This window comes from Lycium barbarum, chromosome 3 (genome assembly GCF_019175385.1).
Source record: "Lycium barbarum isolate Lr01 chromosome 3, ASM1917538v2, whole genome shotgun sequence".
Lineage (NCBI taxonomy): Eukaryota > Viridiplantae > Streptophyta > Magnoliopsida > Solanales > Solanaceae > Lycium > Lycium barbarum.
In genome coordinates, this window is record NC_083339.1 from 33,164,107 (window position 1) to 33,190,853 (window position 26,747).

General features: G+C 37.2%; 1 long non-coding RNA gene across 1 annotated transcript; it reads right to left on the reverse strand.

Annotated features, from left to right (window-relative positions):
• Window positions 1–23,946: 23,946 nt before the first annotated feature.
• Window positions 23,947–26,230, reverse strand: LOC132633840 (uncharacterized). The gene is made up of 3 exons (XR_009579862.1): window positions 25,782–26,230; window positions 25,211–25,262; window positions 23,947–24,311 (listed from the first exon to the last, which is right to left on the reverse strand). It is a non-coding gene; the product is annotated as an uncharacterized LOC132633840 (long non-coding RNA).
• Between the last annotated feature and the right edge of the window lie 517 nt (window positions 26,231–26,747).

Below are 26,747 nucleotides of genomic sequence, written 5' to 3' on the forward strand. Positions count from 1 at the left end.
TGGAAATAATGCCAAATAAAGTAGCATCTGAATGCTAGTACTTCTTACAAACACATAAGTGCCCAAAATGATAATTACATGCATAAATTTGAAGAATGACAGAATATAAACAAACATATGAATGCTTAAAGTTTACAAGCATTTTTAGCCAGTGATTTTTTTTAATGGTAATTAGAATACTTAAGAGAGTTATGTACAAAGCTTAAAGCAAATCCCATGCACGTTGCAACCCCATTGCTTGGAACCACCTGCCTCTACTCTATTCGAAGCTACTGGTCTAAGGATAAAAGTTTATACATTCGAGTCTACTAGCTATTTTGGTCTTTCCTGTTATCTATGCAAAGTATATCCTGCACCACCTATGTCTGAGTATCCCATCCATAGTCTTCTTTCTTGGCTTGAAGTATCCTAAAATAAATTTTTGCCAAGTATATTATCCATAGCATTTGCCTGTTTTCCTCATTTCTTTGTTAGCCCATTCAATCTCATTTTATCAGTCCATCACTGGTCTTGATAGCCCATACCAATGAAATTTGATATACTTAAAAAATTTAACAATTTATGTGCTCTTTTAATTGTTCTGCAGGGGAATGGAGAGAGGGTTAGGCCAACAACTGATGCCAATTCTAGAGTCTGTCTTGAGTGTTGGATTGGTGGAGGCATGGATGCATGTGGTATATGGTGCATGTTAAATTGGACATAACATATCTTAATGCTTGGGTGCTTCGTCGCTTTACAAGGTAAGGTAGTTTGTCAAGGAACTCTCATATTTTTAACAATCCTTTGTTACTTTTTTATATTCTGGTATTGCTTTGTTCTATCTTGATTTAAATGGCTTAGTCACTTTTGATTAAGTAAAAATAAAATGTATGATATATTTCATGAACCAATATGTTGGGCCTGTGCCGAGCACAGGCAACACTCATCTGGTATAATTAGAAGAAAAACATAATATATGAAAAGATCTCGTCCTTCACCACCTTAACTAGGCACTGTTGAGAGTTTTTACAGCAGTTGTTATCACATGCTCTACCATCAGCGCATCATCTCTTAATTGCCAAGTACTTTTAGATGATTTCTCGGTTTGTATCTCTATTTCTTGGAATATATTGTTTCTTTTCTTCCAATTTCTATTATTAATTGTCTAATGCATGAAGTATGGTATAAATATTCAAATGATATATTTGGAAGGGGAGAGGAGGGAAGAGGGATCCATATCATGCTCTCATAGAGAATTAATGATAGCATTCATATCAAATTAGATTTTGTGACTGCAAACTTAACCTATAATTAAGGAGTAGGCCAGTTCTAGTTGGTTTATTGTAACAACTATATATAGTTAATGTTTAGTGGATATGGACATAACTTTGGGGCTGGAGGTGGCTAGTTCTTATTAATGTTTAAGTCTTCTTTTCCACTAAAGTTGTAATTTACTTCATTAGCTGGTCATTGGATTACTTGATGGAATATATGCTGCCAAATAGAGTAATTTGTAATGTTATGTTAGGAGTTCGTAAATCATCATTTATGTTAAATTTGTAATGATACAGTTTTTAGTTGTAATTTAAAAATTAAAACATACTCCATTTTTTGCATTTTAGATAGTGTTCTACATTGACTTTCTTTTTAAAATAGATGCAGATTCAATTGGAATCAAGAAAGTTCGTGGAAAGCTAGAAGAAAGGTCTTGCAAAATGAAGTAGTCTATCGGGAAAAAAAAAATGATATCAGAGATCTAGTTGGTAAAGGAAAGTCTATTAAGGCAATTCACAAATTAGCTATCAATGGAGTTGGGAATAACAACTCAAATATTCTTTTGCTTCAAACCAGCAAGGAGCTCACAAGATAGGAGAGAGACTCAACTACATTGTATTTTCAAACTAATCACATTTTTGTCACAAGACATTATTTTGTCATAAATTGTGACAATATAGTATTTGTTCTAGAATTTCCTTCTAATCATTAATATACTTCATTCTTTAAATACAAATTAAATTTGTATTTTATCACAATTATTATTGTTACTAATGACGACAATTTACTGTGACATTTTTGTTGTGTCACTAAAAATAATTTTAGTGACGACATGATAGGTTTTAACTACAAAATTATAAGCCACTTTTGTAAAAGAGAAGTTATCACTAATTTATACATTTGGGGACGAAATATCTCTTCGTATATAATAGATTGTTTAGTGACGAAATTAATCTTGTTCAACTACGAAATACATATAACTTTAGGGACAATTAATGTCATCACTAATTACACAAAGAATTAGTGACAAGATAGTTTTGTCGGTATTAATTAGTGACGAAGACGTACTATTAACTACAAATTTTTATACCTTTTTTTGACGAATGAGTTCGTCATAAATACTCTGCATTTGGGGACAAAATGGAATTTCGTAGTTAATGCAACTTTATTTAGAGACGAAACACTAAGTTGTCTCTGTATACATTTAGCGACCCGCATTTAGGGACGAATGGTTGACGAATTTTTTTTCGTCACGGAAGGTTTTTGGTGACAAAATATGAATCTTTGGTGACGAAATAACTTGTCCCTGGTAATCAAATTTGATGTAATGAGACCAACTTATGGCTTATTTTTGGCTTATAAACACGTGACTTATAAGCTCTTTTATTTTTACCAAACGCGGAGATAAGCCGAAAAGTGCTTATAAGCTGGTCCCTCATAATAAATTAATACTTCCTTCGTCCTATTTGAACTGTCGCTATAGCTCAAAAAAATGTGTTTAAATAATATCACTTTAGAATTCAAAACTAAAGTTGATTATTATGTCCAATGATACCATTAATATTTAAAAAAGAATGCACGATATTTAAGAGAAAACGATCAGTCTACTTTTAATAAATAAGATAATTCAGTAAATTATTTCTTGTATTTATTATTTTGTTAATGGACGTGAAATGAATCAAAGCGACCATTAAAATGGGACGGAGGAAGTATGATTTAATTTTCCAACTTACTGGTATATATTGAAAGCGATTTTAGAAATATTTACTCCGAGTCTATGAAAGAAATCTGAACATCTTGTTCAAAACCTAAAACAAAGGGATGAGTAATTCAAAGCATTTATTAACACCTTTAAATATCTTTATATTGATTCTGTGACATGTTCTATCAATGTCCCTTCCTTATCAGTTTCTTCCCTTCTCCTTTGTTGGATTTATTAGACGACAACATCACTGTAGATTTAATTTTGTTTTATTTTATTTTAGTGTTATAAAACGTATTAATTATTAACAGATTGATCAGGAAAGTGCAGCGTAAGTGCTAATTGGGTGATTGTCCATTGATATGAGATGTTGAAGTGAAGTCCGTGTCAAACATTGATGTCCAAAGACAAACAGCGTCTAATCCTCATCTTTAGAAATTTTTAGACACTATTTCATTGGATAAGGTTTTCTCTCTTTGATTTTGTCAAAAGGAAAATGTAATACAATGACGGTAACTACGCTTAATACCAAACAAGTTGAATTTGACATATAAATTTTCATTAATCATGCTTCTTGTTCATTTAAATTCATCTTAGATCAACATTATACAAAATTATAATAAAAATAAAAACGTACTAAAATTTCCCTATATTTTGTAATGACATAAATTTCTCTAATATGACAAAAAGACTCCTAAAATGCATAAGACCTTAATTATAAAACTCTATTTCCATTTCTTTCGAATGGCATTGAATAAGACAAGATGATGGTCTTTGCTATATCCTATAGCCATTAATATATACGACGTGATAATCATTTTGGAAATTCTTTTCAGTTTTCTTTTGTTACAATACTTTGTTTTTTCTTGGGTTATTTTAGTTAATTTAATAATATGTTGCTTTCTGATGTTGTAAATCAGTTTAAGAATTGTTTTAGGTAATTCCTTATGTGAATAAATCTTGAAGAAACAAGACGTTCACAAGCAACAAAGGGAAGACGCCAGCGCAAAGATACCGACGGCAAACCTTACAAATTTTCAAAATACATTCTTCCAGAAAGTGAAATGAAAACGAAAAATTGGATCATTTTGAGTGTTTGACCTAACTATTTTGATACGTAAATGATTCAAATAAACTTCATTGAACCTAACAAGTAAAGTTAGCGGTAAAATGACGTATATTTAGTTACAACTTACAAGGAACATAATATCCTCGAATTGATTCTAAAAGATATTTGACATATGAGAATTCGATTACTTTCTATTTTCTTTATTGAAATAGTACTATTTGTCAATATTCTGTTTTCTTCTATCATTAATAATTTCAGAATTAAAACACATCTCTTTTTTTTTAAATAATAGCTTGTTGATATATACATTATTCTCAATAATGAAATAAATCAACAGAAGTCTTAAAAATTAAAATATTTGAAAATTTGCTTAATTTGACTCTAAAAAGAAAGTAACTTTAAAGTTTAACTTCTTCGATGTGCATATCCAACAATATTAAATAACCATTTTTGTACCAAGTTTTGGAGAATCTGTGGGCGTATCTAGGGAGCTTCCGGGTTCACGTGAACTCATGCACCCTCTTAAATCATGTATAGTAATTTTATATTTTTTCATAAATACTTAAATATTATTTCTCACCTCTTGTGTTTTAAGTATTTTTTTTATTTGATTTATTCTTTCAAAATTTTCAAGTCTTGACACATTGAAATTTCTATTCTCCTTTTATCACCGTAAAATTTTATAAAATTAAACCAAATATGTATATTAAAATGCAACATATAGTTAATGAATTCAACTAATCCCAACATTTTCGACACATAATACAGATATATACGTAAAACAATTACTATATGAAAACAAGTAATTGAACCTATATTTTCAAAAGCTTAATGAGTTCATTGGTAAGAATCTAAAGGTTGAACCCGTCAAATTTATATCATGAATTCACCTCTTTGTAATAATGCATCCATCTTATCGAAATCCTGAATTTGCTTCCGTGAATGTGCACGCTTTCTTCTATACCAAACATGAAATTTGTTCCTTGTTTTACTTTGACGCTGTTTTTTCTTGGATCCAACATATAATATAGATATTCAATCTCTTAAAACTGCAAAACATTGCACAGTAATTATATGCCATAGCTTGTTTGATTTTCTGCGGAGGACATAAATTCTTCTTATAAATTGGTCTATAAGGCTATTGTCAGCGTCAAACAATGCATGCTTGTCCCCGAATAATTTTAATTCAAATCTCCCTCCCCCAATTTTAAAATAGAAATATAACGTAATGATGACTAAAGCATTAAAAAAAATCGAAATAGTCATACAAAATTAAAATAGCGTTATATAAATAAGGGTTATGGGTTTGTTACAACCACTTCCATGATTAAAAGATAGACGTGCCAGCCCATAGTTTTCCTCCTATATATGTACCCTAGCTCTTTATTCTCATTCCTAATCCACCAACCAGCCACACACCAAATTTTAGCTTAATATTGAAGTTTTAATAACTAGGTCTATTTTCGTGTATACTCATGAATGTATTGAGAAGTTAATTTCTTTTAGTATAAGCTGAAAATATTAGCTATGTAAACATTCATAGACTCTTAGTCATTTATCGAGTTTTCATTATTTTTAACTGGAAAAAAGAAAAAGAGGAAAAGAGGACGGAAAAAAATATATAAAAAAATTGAACTTTGAAAAAGAATGGAGCAGCAAACCATTCATGCGAATTGTCTGGTCGTTTGATAATGGAATTGCGACCAAAGGATATGGTTAAATAGTAATTAACGGTTTCTTCATTCTAAATCAGAGCTTTCTAATTCGAATCATCAAAATGAAGTCCTCTTTGATAGTGAGCACTAAAATCTCCAATAATAAGCTTTCTATGATGTGAATTCGGACCATTCGGACGACTAAATTCTGACACCGGATGTTTACAAGAAATTAAGACTTCTAAAAATTTCAAATTCAACTATATTTTCAATTTCTTTACTTTTCTCATACTCTAGACCTTTTAAACAAAAGGAAAGCAGTGTCATGCTCTAAATCTGAGATTGGACATGTGGCACCAACAATAATTATCTGTCGAGCGAACCTGTATCTAGTTAACTGATAGAAAATTTAATCGAACTGTCTCGAATTAATTGGAAAAGGCCATTCAAGTAACAGAGTCAGAACAACTAAATCTATAATTGAATGCTAAAACATAACTATAAAACTATCTAACATCTACTAGGCTATGTCATGAGCCCCTAAAAGAATACTGAGAAAGATTTTTATAAAATGTAAATCCTTAGGGCGTACACTTGATCTTGAAGATACACTTGCTTTTTGATGATGCCAAAAGGGAGAAGATCCAGTTCATATTCATACAATTCATGTGTCATATCAAATATCAGGCACATGCATTATAAAAGATTAAGCACATTAAAAGGGAGCAGATGATTGACCGGAAAGAAGGAAAGTGATCAATGTATAGAAGATGAAGAAAGTTGCACAAATATCCAGTTTGCTAATTTAGGATGCATTGTAGAGGAACTGATTCTTACTTATAAAGGAATCAGTCCTAATCAAGAATACTGGAGACAGGGAATTTAAAAGAATATTGTCCTGAGAAGAAAGAAGAAAGAACCCAGTCATTGTACTTATCACTGAAAAGATGTTTTAAAAAAGACATACGGGAGAATTTTTCTGAAGAAATATATGGAGATGATCGGGTTCAAACCCTAGCCATCTATAGAGTTACAAAGAGTGGAATGTACGTAAGTCCTTGCAACTGATTGAGCGAGCTTACCAACCTTAGTCAAGCAAAACCTAGCCATCTACTGGGCTGCAATGAATGGAAGGGAAGTCCCTAGACCGATTGAAGTGAGCTTAACATCTTGCTAAAAAGAATTTAGATTCGAGTTGTATCAACATGAAGTTTTATGGTTGAACAAAATGGAGCTCATTCTTAGGGGAAAAATTGTCAACATAGGAGTTATCCCAAGGGGGAATATATTGATCAAGAGCTGATGAAGATTGATGGAGCTGATCAACTGCACATGAAGATGCATGTAACTGCTATGTGTTTGTCATCTTCAAAAAGAGAGAAATTGTTGAGATCTTGTGATCTCAATAATAGTTTAAGAGCTTAAATGAAGTTTAGATGATTGACAAACTATGTCCAAGTGACAATCAAGTACAAGGAAGAATAAGAAAGATAGAGAAGAACTACATACTTAACTGATCTCCAAAAGGAACTTGCAAATCAGACACAACTGAAGAGGAACTGGTTCTTTGGAAGAACAATCAGAGACTTTTTGAAGAAGTTGTTTTGTTCAGACTTGGAGAATTGAAAGTTTTGACTCATTCCTATTCAACAAAGAATTGGAGTTCAAGATATAGAAATATTATCATAAATTGAACATACGTGTTACACCTTGTAGTTTTGTACATTGAGATTCGTCATATGTTGGTTGCCTTAGTCTTGGATACCGGAATTATCTATGAGGTAATACGAGATTAGACATACCTATTTTATGTTTATGAGGGTTTAAGTTCATGTTTAGTAACCTATGGAAGGATTCAAGAATAAGTGAATCAAAGAGAATACGTTTCGTCGAAGTTTCATTTTAAGGTTGTGATATACGGACCGTATCTTAGGGACTACAGACTGTATTTTGTGATATGTACCATATTTAAGGATTTAAACTTTAACAGAGATTGTAGATTTTAGGGTTGAGAAATACGGACCATTATACGGTCCGTATAAAATTATACGCTAGTATATTGGCCGTACAACTTTATACGGCTAGTAAATACATACCGTATTTTTTATGGTGGTGGATTTTGCTGGAAGTTTATATTACGACCCCTCCTCATTTATAAGTCATTTTATCTCAACCCTAAGTCCATGGAAGCTCTAAAACCCTCTCCTAAACATATCTAACCAATCTCCAAGAGAAATCAAAGATTAAAAGTGCAAATCAAGTGATCCAAGCTTAGGGTTTTATATTGAATCCTAGTGTTGCTTCTTATGCTGAACTTGGGAAGAACTTAAGGGTGAAGAAACTTTTTTGTTGGATGGTTATTAGGTTCTAGAGGTAAGCTATTACCTTGTTTTCATGATTATGTAATTATTTAGCCTTTCTACTACTTGTTAGATGAGGTAATTGTGAAAGGAAAGTTTGAACTTGTTCTTGGCTATAAGTTGAGTTGTGGACTGATCTTGATCATGTCGTTGCTGTGTTATTAGGATTATTTCCATGTATATGGGTATTATTTGATGTTGTTGTGAGAAAAAGGGAAGCACATATCATTCTTGTTTATTAGTATATTTGAAATTTGATTGACGTATATCCTTGTATGATTGTTGAATGAAGTATAAGAGGCTCATATGAGATGTTAGTTGTTGTTGGCATGGTATGATTGGAATTCTATGGTAAATGAGTAATAGGTGACGGTGTTATCATTTTATCATGATTTTGCTACATAGACATGAAAAGGAAGAGATTATAAACAATCGTTTACGAAGTATATTTTGGGATATTCGTTGTGTAACTTGGGAATACTTGTTGAAGTAAGTTTAAGGAAATTATGTGAACTTGTTATGGTTCTTGTTGTCTGATGCATATGTTATTTTGACTAAAGGAGAAGGAGAGATGTTGCCCGTTTAATTGGAATTGAGTTATCAGTTGATATACGTGATATATTAGCTATATCTAAGTTATGTATGCATTCCTTTGTTATAGGATTGGCGCGCTAATTGTAATAAGCTCATTGTTGGATTGTTTGGACGACTTGAGGTATGTTAAGGCTAAACTTTCCTTCTTTTTGGCATGATCTTTATGAACGGAACGTAAACGTAACACTATTCCATAATGACTCTATTCTTAGTAGCTAGGAATGTTCCATGTTGATTCATGTTCCAGAATGTTATTCTCAGGAAGTTCTTCTTCAGATTCAGTATTATCCTTAGAGTTACTTATTGATGAAAATGTTGTCCCATAATGATGTTCGGAGGTATAACGACCTTATGTAACTACGACAGATTCAGAAATGTTACACCTCGGAACTTCGGATTGTTGTTCAGTGAATAGACTAGAACAAGTTAAGGTGTATATGATACCCCTACAAGTAAAAAGGGATACTTAATGATTAAGATTCCAAAGACATTTGAGGCGAGAGAAGAAAGCTCGTTGGTGAAAGTTAAGGTAGAAAGTGCCTTACCCCGTGTACAAATGTACCAGCAGGTATTCCCGGATATTTACAGGGTTAGGAGTTGAACGAATCGAATCGATGAAATCTGAACTGATTCGGGAAATTCTGCAAACATTAGTCAGTGTCGACGGACCATCACTGTGCACCGTCAATATGTTTCTGCAATCGGTGATCTGCAAGCGCAAGTCGACGGACCGTCAACTGATCATAGACCCGCTCACCGAACTGCCTCTCGGGAATATTCTAGTCCCAGCTATAAATAGACGACCTTTGTTCTTATTTTTCATATCCCACCTTCTCCACAAGTTCTGAAAACTCTAGAATATTCCCTCCACCATATTAACACATATCCAAGAGAAATCAAGGATTAAACACCAAGAATTGGTAGAATCAAGTGTATGGATGCTCACTAGGGTTTGTAGAGATCAAGAATTCCTTTTGTATTGAAGTTGGGGTTTTCCTCAAGTGGAGTATCTTCATCCAAAGACCATTCCTACATAATCAAAGGTGAGTTTTGTGTTCATTTCATGTTATTAAGAGTATTGAATGGTTGAAAGACTTGAATTGAGGAAGAAAGAAGAATATGAACCTCAAGTATGGAAATAGTGGTATTTTTGAATAGTAACATGACTTGAATCATAGTTCTTGACATGTTATGAGTACAATCTTGTAGTTAATAATGCAAATGATGTTAAAGGAGTATTATATGAGAATGAATATGGCGTTATGTCATAGTTATGGTTATGGATGACATTGGAAGAGCATGGTAAGAATTGAATAATGTTTAACTCGATGAACTTTATCGATTGTGATATTATGGGTGTTATTATTGATGTTTGGGAGTTGTGTATTATATGGAGAAAGTTGTTGAAACAAAGGAAATGCTGCCCAATTTTTGTTAGATCTTACTCGTTTTCGTTGAGACCTAAGTATGTTTCTGGTTGTCTAATCTTAGTACAAATTCTCTTGAATGAAGAATCGTGAGCTTGGAAGGAAAGCATTTAGTCGATAAAGTTGAAGAGACGTAAAGGTATGTAAGGCTAGCCCCTTCTTTTCTAAGGCTTGATTCCTATAACATGATTTCCTCTATCTTTCCATGACTTTCTTACATTCCAAAAATAATAATTATAAGTCTATGATTACTAAGAGCTTCTCATGAGGTAAAGATAAGAGATGTGTTATGAATATGATAATGATAATGGTGAATCTATGTCCAGGGATTTAAGCTTATGATATGATGCTATTATGATGTTAATGATCTTTACATGATTCCTTGATGCTATTCATTGTTGATAGTCTCACCTTATAATGCTAGTTCCTTCAAGGTGAGACATGACGATCATGATGTTTCATAATGTAAACAGAGGTTGGCGAGCTTACGTCACTCCGATAGATTTACAACTTTTACTTGAGCTCTTATGCATACTTCATGTTAAGTATATGATAATTATTACACCGTGCCTAGATGGCCGGGCAGTACCGCTAAGGCGGGTGGCTTATAGATAATGATGACTACACCGTGCCTAGATAGTCGGGCAGCACTGCTAATGTGGGCGGCTTACTACACCGTGTCTATATGGCACGGGCATTACCACTAGTGGACGGCGTGAGATGATTACCCCGGACGCGGGCTAATGATGTTATTGATTCTGACAGTTTATGTAGGTATGTGTGATATGTTTTAAAGGTAAAAGTGAGCATGCATGATTCCGCCTCAAGAGGCAAGCAGTTACAGTTATCCTTTCTTCTTATGCTTTATATATTTCCTTATTATGTTATCATATATGCCTTACATACTCAGTACATTGTTCGTACTGACGTCCTTTCTTTTATGGACGTTGTGTTCATGCCCACAGGTAGACATGGAGACGGTACAGATTCATAGGAGCCTATCAGTAGCTACACCGGAGCACTCCACTACTCCGGAGGCGCTATTTATTGGTATATTCTTTTGTGTACATATTTGGGCATGGCGGGGTCCTGTCCCGTCCTTTTGTCCAGTACTCCAGCTAGAGGCTCGTAGATACATATGTGTGGGTAGCAGATGTTCCATGATCTTATTAGCATACACTTTTGTATATTATTTTTGTATGCACATATGTTTTGGGAGATATTTGGAGATTGTTTCATGATAAGTCTTGTGTTGAGAATGATGTGTGTTCAGGCTGAGTATGATAGACAACATGATGAGTGGTGCTCGATAGTCAGCTCCGGGTACCCGTCATGGCCCAGTAGTTGGGTTGTGACAAAAGTGGTATCAGAGCAATTCCGTCTTAAGGTGTGTCTACAAGCCGTGATCAGTAGAGTCTTGTTTATAGGTTTAAGCGCGCCACACTTATAAACAAGAGGCTGCAGGGCATTTAGGAATAATGATCGTCTTTTTCCTTCGTAGATCGTGCGATAGAGCCATGTTATAAGGTTTCCTTTCCCTAATTGTGCATTATGATTTCAGCGATGCCGGTAAAGAGGAAAGCAATGGCCGCCCAGAAGGGCAAGATTGTGACAAGAAGGCGGGTTGAACAAGAGTCCTCGGTGAATATAAAAGAGGGTGAGTCCCATAATGAGGCTCCATCTCAGACTTCTCATACTCCGCCTATATTAGAGGAACATAAAGGGGTCTCCACCTCAGCTCCAGTTCCTCCACCGAGTGCTTCCGGTCAACAGATGATCGAGGCTATTCAGGCATTGAATCAGCTAGTTGTTGCTCAAGCTCAGTGGCAGAGCTCGGGTCCAGATGACAGAGCGGCTAGTGCTAGAGCCTGTGATTTTATGAGTTTGAAGCCGCCTGAATTTTTCGGGTCAAAGCCGGATGAAGACCCCCAGGGTTTTATAGACGAGATGTTGAGAATGCTGAGGATTATACATGTTTCAGATACAGAGTCAGTGGAGCTGGCGTCCTATAGGTTGCGGGATGTAGCCGTTCTTTGGTATAATAATTGGATATCTTCGAGGAAGGAAAATACGTTCGTGGATGCTTTTATTTGTCATTATTTTCCACCCGAAGTCCGTCGAGCTCGAGCTGATAGGTTTCTGAATTTAAAGCAAGGAAATATGAGTACTCGGGAGTATAGTCTTCGTTTCAATTCATTGGCCCGGTATGCTCCGACCATGGTGGCCGATATGGGAAATCGAGTACATCGATTCTTGAGTGGCTTAGGGCCATATTTTATCAAAGATTGCTTGACAGCTTCACTAAAGGAGGGGATGGACATCTCCCGTATTTAGGCTCACACTCAGAATTTAGAAGAGCAACAGCAGCCACAAAGGGGTGAGCGTGATATGAATAAAATGGTAGAGAAAGAGGGCCATAGCTGCCGGTGCTAGTAGTGAGTATAGAGGGGGTCAGCGACAACAGTACTCTAGATATTTAGGCCAGTTTGCGACTAGTGCACCTCCTCGGTTTGCGGGCAGGAGATTTGATAGCCCCATTTATTCAGGTCAGGGTTAGAGTTCGAGCGTTTCGGGTTCCCAGTGTGGAGGCGATCCCAGTCAAAGGAGACCATCATTACCATGATGCAACCAATGTGGTGGATTATATTTGGGTCAGTATCGCCGAGGTTCAGATGCTTGCTATGCCTGTGGTCAAGTTGGGCATACGATGCGTGATTGTCCGTTGATGGGTGGTAGAGTTGGGGCTCTGCCTACAGGATCAGTAGCAGGTTCTTCTTCGTTTGTGCGCCCCGTAGGGCAGACGCCGCAGGCTTCAGCAGGCCGCGGTAGAGGCAGAGGGGTAGCATCCAGTTCAGGTGGCTCTCAGCCTCGTATTTATGCATTGGCTGGACGACAGGATCTTGAGTCCTCCCCTGACGTTGTTATAAGTATATTGGCCGTATCTTCTTATGATGTTTATGCATTGATTGATCCAGGTTCTACCTTGTCTTATATCACTCCTTACATTACCGACCTTATTGGGTGAAACCCGAGCCAATCAAACCTTTCGAGGTATCTACTCCGGTTGATGATCCAGTAATAGCTGGACAAGTATTTAGAAATTGTGTGATTGTGGTATGTGATCGTGATACTGTAGCTGACTTGATTGAACTTGAAATGCTGGATTTTGATGTGATTATGGGCATGGATTGGTTGACCACTTGTTATGCTAATGTGGATTGCAGAACAAAAATGGTTTGATTCTAATTTCTGGGAGAACCAATGCTTGAATGGAAAGGTAATACAGCATCTCCAAGGGGTAGGTTTATTTCCTATCTCAAAGCAAGGAAGATGATTGCAAAAGGCTATATCTATCATTTGGTCCGAGTTCATGACACCGAAGCAAAGCCACCAACTCTTCAATCTGTTCCGGTAGTAAATGAGTTTCTAGATGTATTTCCAGATGAACTTCCAGGTCTTCCACCGGAGCGGGAGATTGATTTTACTATTGATGTACAACCGGACACCGAACCTATATCTATTTCTTCTTATAGAATGGCTCCAGTGGAATTGAAAGAGCTAAAGGCACAACTGAAGGAATTGCTCGAGAAGGGATTTATTAGGCCCAGTTCATCGCCATGGGGAGCAACTATCTTGTTCATAAGAAAGAAAAATGGTTCTTTGCGAATGTGTATTGATTATAGACAGTTGAACAAGGTGACGATAAATAATAAGTATCCGCTCTCGAGAATCGATGATTTGTTTGATCAACTTCAGGGTGCTAAGTGGTTTTCCAAGATTGATCTGAGATCGGGATATCATCAAGTGAGAGTTAAATAAGAAGATATCCCGAAAACGGCTTTCAGAACTAGATATAGCCATTATGAATTCCAGGTGATGTCATTTGGGTTGACTAACGCTCCAACAGTGTTTATGAATTTGATGAATAATGTATTCAGACCTTTTCTAGATCTATCGTGATTGTGTTTATTGATGATATTTTAGTATATTCTCGGTCAGAAGCAGAACATGCAGATCATCTACGTACTGTCCTTGGAATTCTTCGAACTCGTGAATTGTATGCTAAATTTCAAAATGTGAGTTCTGGTTGAATTCAGTGATTTTTCTGGGCCATATTATCTCAGCTGATGGCATTCGGGTTGATACTCAGAAAATTGAAGTCATAAAGACATGGCCAAGGCCTACAACACCTATAGAGGTCCGTAGCTTTTTGTGATTAGCAGGTTACTATAGAAGATTCGTAAAAGGATTTTCTTCTATTTCAGCAACATTGACGAAGCTAACTCAGAAATCAGCAAAATTTCAATGGACCGATGCTTGTGAGCGCAGTGTCCAGGAATTGAAAGATAGACTAACTTCGTCCCCGATCCTGACACTTCCAAAAGGATCAGAAAGTTATGTTGTTTATTGTGATGCCTCCGGTGTTGGGTTGGGATGTGTATTGATGCAGCACAGTAAGGTCATTGCCTATGCTTCCAGGCAGTTACGGAAATATGAAAAGAATTACCCGACCTATGATCTTGAATTAGCTGCGGTTATTCATGCGCTAAAGATATGGAGACATTATTCGTATGGTGTACATGTCGATATCTATATAGATCATAAGAGTCTCTAGTATATCTTCAAGCAGAAGGAGTTGAATCTGCGGCAGAGGCTATGGCTAGAATTATTGAAAGACTATGATGTGAATATTCTATATCATCCGGGAAAAGAAAATGTGGTGGCTGATGCTCTTAGCCATAAATATATGGGCAACCTATGTGATGTTCAGCGGGAGAAGAAGGAATTAGTTCGTGAGCTCCACCAGCTAGCTAGCCTAGAAGTTCGTTTAATGGATTCAGGCAATGTAGGAGTTGTTGTTCATAATCCATCTGTTTCATTCCTGGACATGGAAGTAAAAAGGCGCCAATATGAAGATCCCCAGTTGAGTCACTATATAGATACACTTCCTCAGAAAGAGAAGTCACCATTTGAGGTTTCTGCAGATGGAGTTCTCAGGTACCGAGGCAGGCTATGTGTTCTAGATGTTGCAGGATTACGTCGTCAGATTCTGGAAGAAGCTCATTACTCCTGCTATTCTATTCACCCAGAAGAGACAAATATGTACCACGATCTCAAGTTAATGTATTGGTGGGATGGAATGAAGAAGGATATAGCAGAGTTTGTAGCTCAATGCCCAAATTGTCAACAAGTGAAAATTGAACATCAAAAGCCAGGAGGATTGTTACAAGCCATGGATATTCCAACCTGGAAATGGGAAGTGATCAACATGGATTTTGTTGTAGGTTTGCCTTGTTCTCGGCGTAAGTATGATTCCATATGGGTAATCGTGGATAGACTTACAAAATCGGCTCATTTTCTTCCAGTCAAAACTACATATTCAGCAGAGGATTATGCAAGGCTGTATCTTAAGGAGATAGTGCGACTTCATGGTGTCCCAGTATCCATCATCACAGATAGGGAGGGGGGGGGGGGGGCACAATTTACAGCTAAATTCTGGAAATCTTTTGAAGAAGGGTTGGGAACTCAAGTGAGACTCAGCACAGCATTTCATCCACAGAGCTATGGACAAGCTGAACGCACTATTTAGACCTTGGAAGATATGTTGTGGGCATGTGTATTGGATTTCAGAGGCAATTGGGATGATCATTTGCCACTTATTGAATTTGCCTACAACAACAATTATCATTCTAGCATCCAGCTGGCTCCGTATGAAGCTCAGTATGGAAGGAAATGTAAATCGCCAATTGGATGGTTTGAAGTTGGAGAGACCCAACTGATAGGTCCAGAATTGATTCAATAAGTGATAGAAAAGATCAAGCTCATCCGAGACCGATTGCTGACAGCTCAAAGTCGCCAAAAGTCTTATGCGGACAATCGCCGACGGAACTTGGAATTCCAAATCAATGATTGGGTGTTCTTAAAAATGTAGCTGATGAAAGGCGTAATGAGATTCGGCAAGAAGGGCAAGCTTAGTCCTCGATATATTGGACCCTGTAAGGTTGTACGTAAGGTGGGCCAAGTGGCTTATGAACTAGATTTACCTCCAAAACTTGAATCAATCCATCCAGTTTTTCATGTGTCGATGCTCCGTAAATGTGTTGGAGACCCTTCTAGAATCGTGCCAGTGGATGATGTTCAAGTTGCCGAAAAGCAGGCTTATGAAGATGTACCCATTGCCATACTAGATAGGCAAGTGCGAAAACTCAGAAACAAAGAGGCAGCCTCAGTGAAGGTCTTGTGGAGAAACAATAACAGAGAGGAAATGACTTGGGAAACAGAAGAAGATATGAAGTCCAGATATCCACGGTTATTTCTACCCACGGAAGAGATTCAAGATGAGACATCAAATTCCTAAGGTACGTAATGCTTTCTTTTGATGCTTTTGGACGTGTGTGGCCATGTTTTCTTGCCATTTTGGTTGTAGTCCGGTGAGGTGGTGTTATTTTGGGTTGTTGTGACAGGATGGTAGTGTCATATTACAGGGGAAACTCTGGCGAAATTTTTGTAGAATTCCCGACGAATGTTCCTAGGGGGGGGGGGTGTAAGTGTTACACCTCAGAATTTCGGGTTGTTGTCCGGTGAATAGACTAACGCAAGTTAAGGTGTATATGATTCCCCTACAAGTAAGAAGAGATACTTAATGATTCTAATTAAGATTCCAAAGACATTTGAGGCGAGAGAAGAAAGCTCGTTGGAGAAAGTTAAGGTAGAAAGTGCCTTACCCCGTGTATAAATATACCAGCAGGTATTCCAAATAATTTACGGGGTTAGGAGTTGAACGAATCGAATCGACGCAATCTGAACTGATTTAGGAAATTCTACAGACACCAGACAGTGTCGACAGGCTGTCGACATGTCGACGGACCAGCACTGTGCACCGTCAATATGTTTCTGCAATCGGTGATCTGCAGGCGCAAGTTGATAGTGCAAGTCGATAGACCAACGACACGTCGACGGATCGTCGACCCACTCGTCGAACCGCCTCTCTGGAATATTCCAGTCCCAGCTATAAATAGACGACCCTTGTTCTTATTTTTCATATCCCACCTTCTTCACAAGTTCTGAAAACTCTAGAATATTCCCTCCACCATATTAACACATATCCAAGAGAAATCAAGGATTAAACACCAAGAATTGGTAGAATCAAGTGTATGGATGCTCACTAGGGTTTGTAGAGATCAAGAATTCCTTTTGTATTGAAGTTGGGGTTTTCCTCAAGTGGAGTATCTTCATCCAAAGACCATTCGTTCATAATCAAAGGTGAGTTTTGTGTTCATTTCATGTTATTAAGAGTATTGAATGGTTGAAAGACTTGAATTGAGGAAGAAAGAAGAATATGAACCTCAAGTATGGAAATAGTGGTATTTTTGAATAGTAACATGACTTGAATCATAGTTCTTGACATGTTATGAGTACAATCTTGTAGTTAATAATGCAAATGATGTTAAAGGAGTATTATATGAGAATGAATATGGCGTTATGTCATAGTTATGGTTATGGATGACATTGGAAAATCATGGTAAGAATTGAATAATGTTTAACTCGATGAAGTTTATCGATTGTGATATTATGGGTGTTATTATTGATGTTAGGGAGTTGTGTATTATATGGAGAAAGTTGTTGAAACAAAGGAAATGCTGCCCAATTCGTTTTAGTTGAGACCTAAGTATGTTTCCGGTTGTCTAATCTTAGTACAAATTCTCTTGAATGTAGAATCGTGAGCTTGGAAGGAAAGCATTTAGTCGATAAAGTTGAAGAGACGTAAAGGTATGTAAGGCCAGCCCCTTCTTTTCTAAGGCATGATTCCTATAACATGATTTCCTCTATCTTTCCATGACTTTCTTACACTCCAAAAAAAATAATTATAAGTCTATGATTACTAAGATCTTCTCATGAGGTAAAGATAAGAGATGTGTTATGAATATGATAATGATAATGGTGAATCTATGTCCAGGGATTTTAAAGCTTATGATATGATGTTAATGATCTTTGCATGATTCCTTGATGTTATTCATTGTTGATAGTCTCACCTTAAAATGCTAGTTCCTTGAAGGTGAGACATGACGATCATGATGTTCCATAATATAATCAGAGGTTAACGGGCTTACGTCACTCCGATAGAGCTACAACTTTTACTTGAGCTCTTATGCATGCTTCATGTTAAGTATATGATGATGATTACACCGTGCCTAGATTGTCGGGCAGCACCGCTGAGGCAGGTGGCTTATAGATAATGATGATTACACTGTGCCTAGCTGGTCGGGCAACACCGCTAAGGCGGGCGGCTTACTACACCGTGTCTATATGGCACGGACATCACCACTAGTGGGCGGCATGAGATGATTACCCCGGACGTGGGAGGCCTGGACGCGGGCTAATAATGTTATTGATTCAGACAATTTATGTATGTATGTGTGATTTGTTTTAAAGGTAAAAATGAGCATGGATGATTCCGCCTCAAGAGGCAAGCAGTTACAGTTATCCTTTCTTCTTATGCTTTCTATATTTCCTTATTATATTATCATATATGCCTTACATACTCAGTACATTGTTCGTACTGACATCCTTTCTTTTGTGGACACTGTGTTCATACCCACAGGTAGATAGGGAGACGGTACAGATTCATAGAAGCCTATCAGCAGCTACACAGGAGCACTCCACTACTCCAGAGGCTCTATTTATTGGTATATTCTTTTATGTACATATTCGGGGATGGTGGGGTCCTGTCCCGTCCTTATGTCCAGTACTCCAGTTAGAGGCTCGTAGATACATATGTATGGGTAGCAGATATTCCATGATCTTATTAGCATTTTGTATATTATTTTTGTATGCACACTTGTTTTGGGAGATATTTGGAGATTGTTTCATGATAAGTCTTGTGTTGAGAATAATGTGTGTTCAGGCTGAATATGATAGATAGCATGATGAGTGGCGCTCGGTAGTCAGCTACTGGTACCCGTCATGGCCCACTAGTTGGGTCGTGACAAGAAAGTACTCTTATCATGTTCATGCATTGCATTTCATTCATATATATATATATATGTACAGACCTATGACCCCTCGGGCATTATATATGCATATTTTATGTATTATACATATGTATAGGGTATGGGGAAGGTGACGGCGTTATATACGCACTACCACCTGATCAGCTGGTCATATGATGATGATGATGATACCCACAGAGGCCGATATGATACGATGGGATGCCCATAGAGGCTTGACAAGCATTATATACGCATATATATGTATGAACCTTATGCATGCATGCACAGTATTTATGCATATCATTGGCCCTCAGAGGCAGTTCAGATGTACAGGTTTATTCTCTCTCATGTTTCATGTTACTTTTATGTCTCTATTATGCTGTTTTTCATGCCTTACATACTCAGTACATTATCCGTACTGATGTCCCTTTGACTGGGGACACAGCGTTTCATACCTGCAGGTCTTAATAGACCGGTTGACGGCCCTCCCAGTAGGATATCAGCTCTACAGATAGTGTTGTTACACTCCACTTGTTTCGGATTTGCTTTGTGAGTCAGCATGGTTACATATGCATTTCTATGGGTATGGCGAACCTCTGTCCCGACTACGTTATGTCATGTACTCCAGTAAAGGCTTGTAGACAGTTATGTACAATCAGATATTGTACGGCCTTGTCTGCCCGTACAGTATGTCCAACTTATTTAAGTAGTTATGTCTTTTCAGACTTGTCCTATTTCAGTCTATTACTTTTGTGAGTCAGTAGGTTATCTCATGGCGGCCCTAATGGCCCACCTATGCTTATGATTACATTACTGATGTATGTCTAGTGGTACTTAGCAAGTAAGGTCGGGTACCCATCATGCCCTCCAGTTTGGGTTATGACAAAATGGTATTAGAGTAGTTTTGTCCTAAGGTTGTCTATAAGCCGTGTCCAGTAGAGTCTTGTTTGTGGGTGTGTTGCACGCCACACTTATTGTTACACCTCGAAACTTTGGTTTGCTAAGCGATGAAGGGACTAACGTAAATTTTCAGAGAAGTTAAAGGCAAGGGAGAAAAGTCCGTAAAATGAAACTTCACCGCAGTCCTGCGAAAAGGGGGTTTGACGGTCGTCCTTTGTACCGTCGAACAAGTCGACGCCTCGTCGATTGTACCGTAAAATTTAGCTGGAGCGAATACCAGTCGACGCTCCGTCGATCAGTTCGACGAACCGTCATTCTCACCGTCGAACGAGGAGCAATGACAGATTGTTCACTGGAAATTTAACGATTTCGACGGTCAGATCGACGCTCCGTCGATCGCACCGTACATCTCGGTCGGGACTGATTTCATGAGATAATATAAGAACCCTCCTCCACTTTATTTCATTTCATCTTCCACTCTCTTCTCTCCAAGAACTCTCTAGAACCTTCTCCACCATTCCTCCACAATAAATCAAAGGAAATCCATGGTCAACTACACCAAATCCATGAAATCAAGTTTATGAAACCCATTAAAAGTTCATCTAAGCCAAGAAAACTCAAGAAGATTGAGTTAGGGTTTTGGTGCAAAAAGAGAAGTCCACTCAAAGGTTGTTCATCCATCATCTAAGGTGAGTTTTATGACCCCTTTTCATATGGTTTGAGTGGTTAAAGTTGAAACACTTGGATTGTGGAAAGACATAGAAATTGGGTCATGAATGTGTGAGTAGTGTCATTTTTGAATAGTGATTGGGGTGGATGATGAATAATTGGTATGTTGTGATCATAAATATGTTATGTACGACATCTAGAATATGGAATAAGTATTATTTGTGAAAAAGTGCAATAATGAATTATGACTATAGTAGTGGAGAAATCAAAGAGAAATGGTGAATTGTGGGAAGTATAGATAAATGATGAATGTTGTTATTAATGTTGGGAGTTGAAATAGAATGTGGGAAAAGTAGTGTAAGCGAAGGAAGTGCTGTCCAATTTTTCCTAGAAATAGTAGCACGTTCTATAGACGATTAACTAACGTTGGTGCGAATTCTCTCTTGAAGGTAGAAACGTGATATCGAAGGAGAACAAGCAAGCAATAGCTTAGTTAAACGACAAAGGTATGTGAGGATAGTCCTTTCCTTCTATGGCATGAATCCTATAATATGACTCTCTTTCTTCTCCATGAATCTCTTAAGTTCCGAAAGCGAAATACGAGCTGATACCCCTAATTTGCTACACAAGGTAATGAGTTATAGTATAGGAGTTCTAAATATTCATGATATGATGTCATTATTGCTTACACTCACCTCATATACTATTCCCTTCAAGGTGAGGCAGGATGTTAATGATTTCTCCATAATGGAATCGGGGATCACGACCTGACGTCACCCCGACGTAGCTATGGTTGTCTTCAAAGTCTAATGTATGCTCCTAATGTTAAATGTGAAATGATGTAAAGTCATGGTATGTTTATAAGACGATCAATAATTCTAGCTTATAATATGCCTATATTATGTATGAAAATGCCAAATTATGATAAGATTATGATACGTTCATGAAATGTGCGATAGTGATGGGTAATGATTGATTATGTGATGATGGGTTCCACCGTGCCAGAATGGCAGGGCCTGTCACCGCTAAGGCGGGATGCGTATGGTTCCACCGTGCCTAGATGGCCAGGCATGTCACCACTAAGGCGGGCTGGGATGTTACACCGAGCCTAGAGAGGGCCGGGCATGATCACCACTAGTGGGCGGCATATGATGGTTACCCAGACGCGGGTTAACGATGAGGATTATGATGTGATGATATATGTGGTATGATGACATACGTGCTATAATTAAGTAAAATATGATATATGTAAGGAGTGTATTTGTCTACGATACTCATGCAGGTTATATCCTTACTTTGTGGCCTATGATCCTTCCATTACATTTATTTCATTCTTGCCTTAATGGTTACCCTTGTTTTGTATTCTAGATCGTGCTATAGAGCTGAGGCGTAGGGTGTGGAGACTTTTGACCCTAACCTTTGTTGTTTTACAGTTTGAAGATGAATTCTTCATAAAGAACTATGGATGATTCGAGGATTACAATGATAACAGGAAGGGGACTGAGATACTTTTTAGAGGAGGATCCAAGTGAGAATATGCCCTTCATTGAAATGAACCCATCTAAGATCTTATCCTCTATGGAAATGGACCTGTACGATATTCAGGATGAATCAGCACTATAGCTATTGTCGACTTTGATGAGTATAGAGGAGCCAGAAAGAGCTCCGGTTTTGTCAGTTTCACTTTGGCCATAACTAGGCAAGGAAGCAGAAGGACAATGCTAGCAGTTGATCCCTAAACTTCGTATTATGGTAGACTAGCAGAGAGTGCAAGGCCCTCCGAGAGGCCGAGGAGTTTGCAGCCTGAGGGCCCTATTAACCAAGACTTGATGGCATCTTTGGAGCAAGGTTCAGATGACGGTGGTGGCCAGACCGGATAGGTTAGTATAGGTGGTACATTTGTAGATGTTTCGGGTGGCGATGAACCACCAATGAAGGGATATCAGTAAGAAGCAGTTCTCCAGCCCATGTTAGAACAATTTATGCCAGATCAGGATTCAAGAGTAGATCCATGGCTAGGCCCACATCCGTCGGAGTTTCAGGACCAGAGCAACTAAGGATGGAAGGTATATTTGTCGCTTTGATAAAGTGTTAAAATTAAATTAAGCAAGTATGATTTTGAAATGTTCTATGTTATGCAACAATGGTAAGTTATAGAGCCCTAACAATTATATTAAGAAAAAAGGGAAGAAGTAATTTCAAAGAGGAACCTTAAGTGGAATCTGTGGTCAGATGATGGGTTAAGATTGTGAATATGTCGATAGAATGGTGGGAAAAATCTTGGGGTAATAAGGCAAGGGTATGATTAAACAGGAAAGGTATGTGTAGGACATAGTTTGATGAAGAAATTATATCTACAACTTTATGAATAATGGGTGTTATGGGGAATCAGTAAGATACGCATGACTTGTAAGTAAGGGGAGATAGTATAGTACGAGGGAATGAGTGATAACGTCAGGTATAATTATTGTGGTAATAATGTTTATACATCCTTGAGGGCGGTATTAATATATTATATTCAATTCTGTTAAGAAAACTTTTGGAGCATTGCCGATAAGACTTAAAAGTAGATAAGTTCTGATGGAAATTTTCAGTCGATAGAAAATGACTGTGGTTATACTTTGAGTGGTTAGCAACCTTAGAAGTGTTTAATTAATGAGACATCGGTATGATTAGACGGGAGTTGTATTTTCTTCTTAAGGTAAGACATGGAAATAATATGTATATGTTTAAATATGACACTTGAGTGTAATTATGCAAATGATTTACGAGCAGAAAGAGGTAAAACTGGAATTACGGAAAGGGAGAAGAGTATAAGTTATAAGGATGATGATGTTTAATATCTAAAGGTGATATGAGATGGAATGCCAGATTCGTCAGAGGATAGTTATTATTTCAAATATTAAATAGGATATGATTGGTTAGAAAAGGTAAAAGAATGATGTACATTACTCAATAAGCTAGATATCAACGAGGGCCTTCTTATCGTGTAGATTATATTGGCAAGGATGTTACACATAGATATGAGTATTAGGTATAAGGGTATAAGAATCATGAATTATTTCGAAGCAATGCTGTCACGACCCAACCCCGTAGGCCGTGACTAGTGCCCGAGTTGGACACTCGTATGTACCTGTTAACTATAATCATCCACTACTAGCATAATACAAACTTATCAATACCAAGGCAAGACGTCGTCTCAAAACTGCCGCATTATTTAGACGTAACACAACAACCTGTCTCTTGGGGAGTTACAGCTTTTAACAGACATTATAGTACATAAGCCGACAAGGCTTTCATAATATATAAGGGAACATCCCCGCCATACACGAGCCGACAAGGCTATCATAACACATTACTTCTCAAAACATATATATATATATATATATATATATATATATATATCTACGCAAGCCGACAAGGCTGCCACTATGAATGGGAACGTCCCAAAACATAAGCCATATAGACACAACTGAACAACATCGATACACAACCCACACATATGTCTACAGACCTCTAAGAGTAACAACAGTATCATATGACGGAACAGGGCCCCGCCGTACCCCTGGATAAAATACATATACACTACAAGAGATTCTGTACCAAAATCTAGGCTCCGGAAAAAGGGAGCTCTCCAAGATAGCTGAACAGGACTCCTAAGCTGGCGGGTTACCAACGTGAGCATCTGTACCTGCGGGCATGAACGCAGCCCCCCGAAGAAAGGGGGGTCAGTACGGAATATGTACTGAGCATGTAAAGCATAGATACAATAAACAGGATCATACTGAAGTGAGGAGTACAGAAAACCAGTACAATAACTAGAAAACCACAAGGCTTACCTTTGAATCATAAATCATGGTGTCAATATCAGACTTAACTCGTTATGAAACTTAATGTCACCATTAGAGAATCATCCTGTTCATATGCATATGTATAACGTGTCCCGACCCTCTAGTGAGGGACTCGGTGAATAATGCAGTGGATCTGTGCACGAAAACATGTCCTGGCCCGGGACTCAGTGAAGGATGTATTGAGGCATGCACGAGCATAGTAGTGAGAAACCATATGCAAATTAAATCATATCTAAGACTCAATAGCATAATCAAAACGAATCATCATTTGAAAACCAAGGCAATAGTCATATCAAATACCTTTCGAATGTCGCTGTGGATTATATAAAAATAGAACCTCAAGGATTATATACACGTATCAAGACATAATAAAATAGTTTCTAGAAATCAAGAACATTAGCCATCCTAGTGGCTCTTTGAATATCATTATGAACTATATTAAATAACGTCTCAGGGATCATAGACAGGTATCAAATCAATACGAGACAACTTATGAAAGTTAAGGACATTAGTCATTATAGAGCCTTTAGGAATAGAGACTTATACATACGATTATACTTTACAACATATAGAAAGCTCGAGGGCAGTGGCTTAACTACTTTAAAAGATCTAACATCAAGAAGTGAATAAGAATCATGAATCATATTCGGAACTTATGAATGGAATTACCCCAAAGCTCATGTCATTCATCACTTACGTCTAGGACATGCCAAAAGAAAGAAGGGACAACTTTACATACCTGTCAGCGACTAATCGTGAATCCTTTTCGCTTCGTCGCTCTTTTCGCCTATCTATATATCAAGGTAACGTTATCGTTAGCATCTACATTTTCTGGTTCACAAATCTATAGCCCATTCCTTTTTTTTTATAGGACCTATATTTCAGTTAGTATATTCTCGTTTAAGGTTTTCTATTATCTATAGATTTAGCGAAAAATCCGGCAGCACTTCCCCTATAATTTCGCCTATCCCAAATTTACAGTTACCCTCCTGTAACACAGAAATACCAACAACAACATATTGATATAACCATATCTTCAATTCTTTCAATTCGATAAGGATAACAATATGTTCATATCAACATAACTTCAATTTTAACTTTCTAATCCTTTCACCATATAATCTGTGATAACAACAACTATCACGCAACTTAAAATTAACCTTCCGTGCCTAATTAAAGCAGCCCCCTACACGGCTCAATTTACAATTCAACACCAACATCTACAACTCCTTATATTCATTACATATCTACCAATCTATACAAGCCTAAATTGCCTCCACAACGTATAAAAAAAAGGGATTAAATCATACCTTAATAAACTTGGCTTCTTAGCTTTACTCATCACTTGAATGTTTCCAGCAAATTATCACTCTAATCTCTCTCTTTTTCATGCTACTTCTCCGCTGAATCACCATGGCCGAATGCTTCTCAAACTTTGCTCATTTCTCATTCATTTTTTTTGTTTTAGTGAATCACCATGGCCGAATGCTTCTCAAACTTTGCTCATTTCTCATTCATTTTTTTTTTTTGTTTTAGTGAATCACCATGGCCGAATGTCTTGCAATGTTGAATGCGATGCCTATGAGTCATCTTAGTGACTTATATGTGTGCCCCCCTATGACCTACACGTGCCCTTCTCTGTGGCATGTATTTGATGATTTCATTTCATTCATTTTTTTTTATTAATTCGGGTGGGGCCCACCAAACCTAATTAAGCTAATTAATTTTTAATTAATCACTAAATATTGTCTAATAATCTAATCACGATTAATTAATTCCTAATCTCCAATAATAATATTTTTACACTACATACAATTTATAAACAATTTATATTCTAATTGAAGATTAAAATTTCTATTCCGTGTCCGGGAAACGTTCCGTCTTTAACTCACGTCGATTCTTTTGCGAACAGCTCGACGTATAAAAATACGGGGTATAACATATAAGTTGGCCAATTTCTCCCAAAGTTGGTCCCAAAAATGTTGCTACCATGTTTTCTTGGAATGGAAAATAGTTGCTGCCATGTTGTATCATTGTAAGCACAACTCTAGCTAAGTGGGAATATCTCTTATTTTGTGCAAAATGTTTATAGATATCCAGACAATGAGAATCCAAGACCTTTTTATGTATTCCTAACCGTGGGGCCCATCCACCTCTTCTATGTACTACTATATCACAACCTTATTCAAATGATTTCCACCTATACAGGCTATAAAAGCATTAACTTTACTTGCTGCCTTGCCATAGCCACACGTGGAAATTCAAGATAATAATTA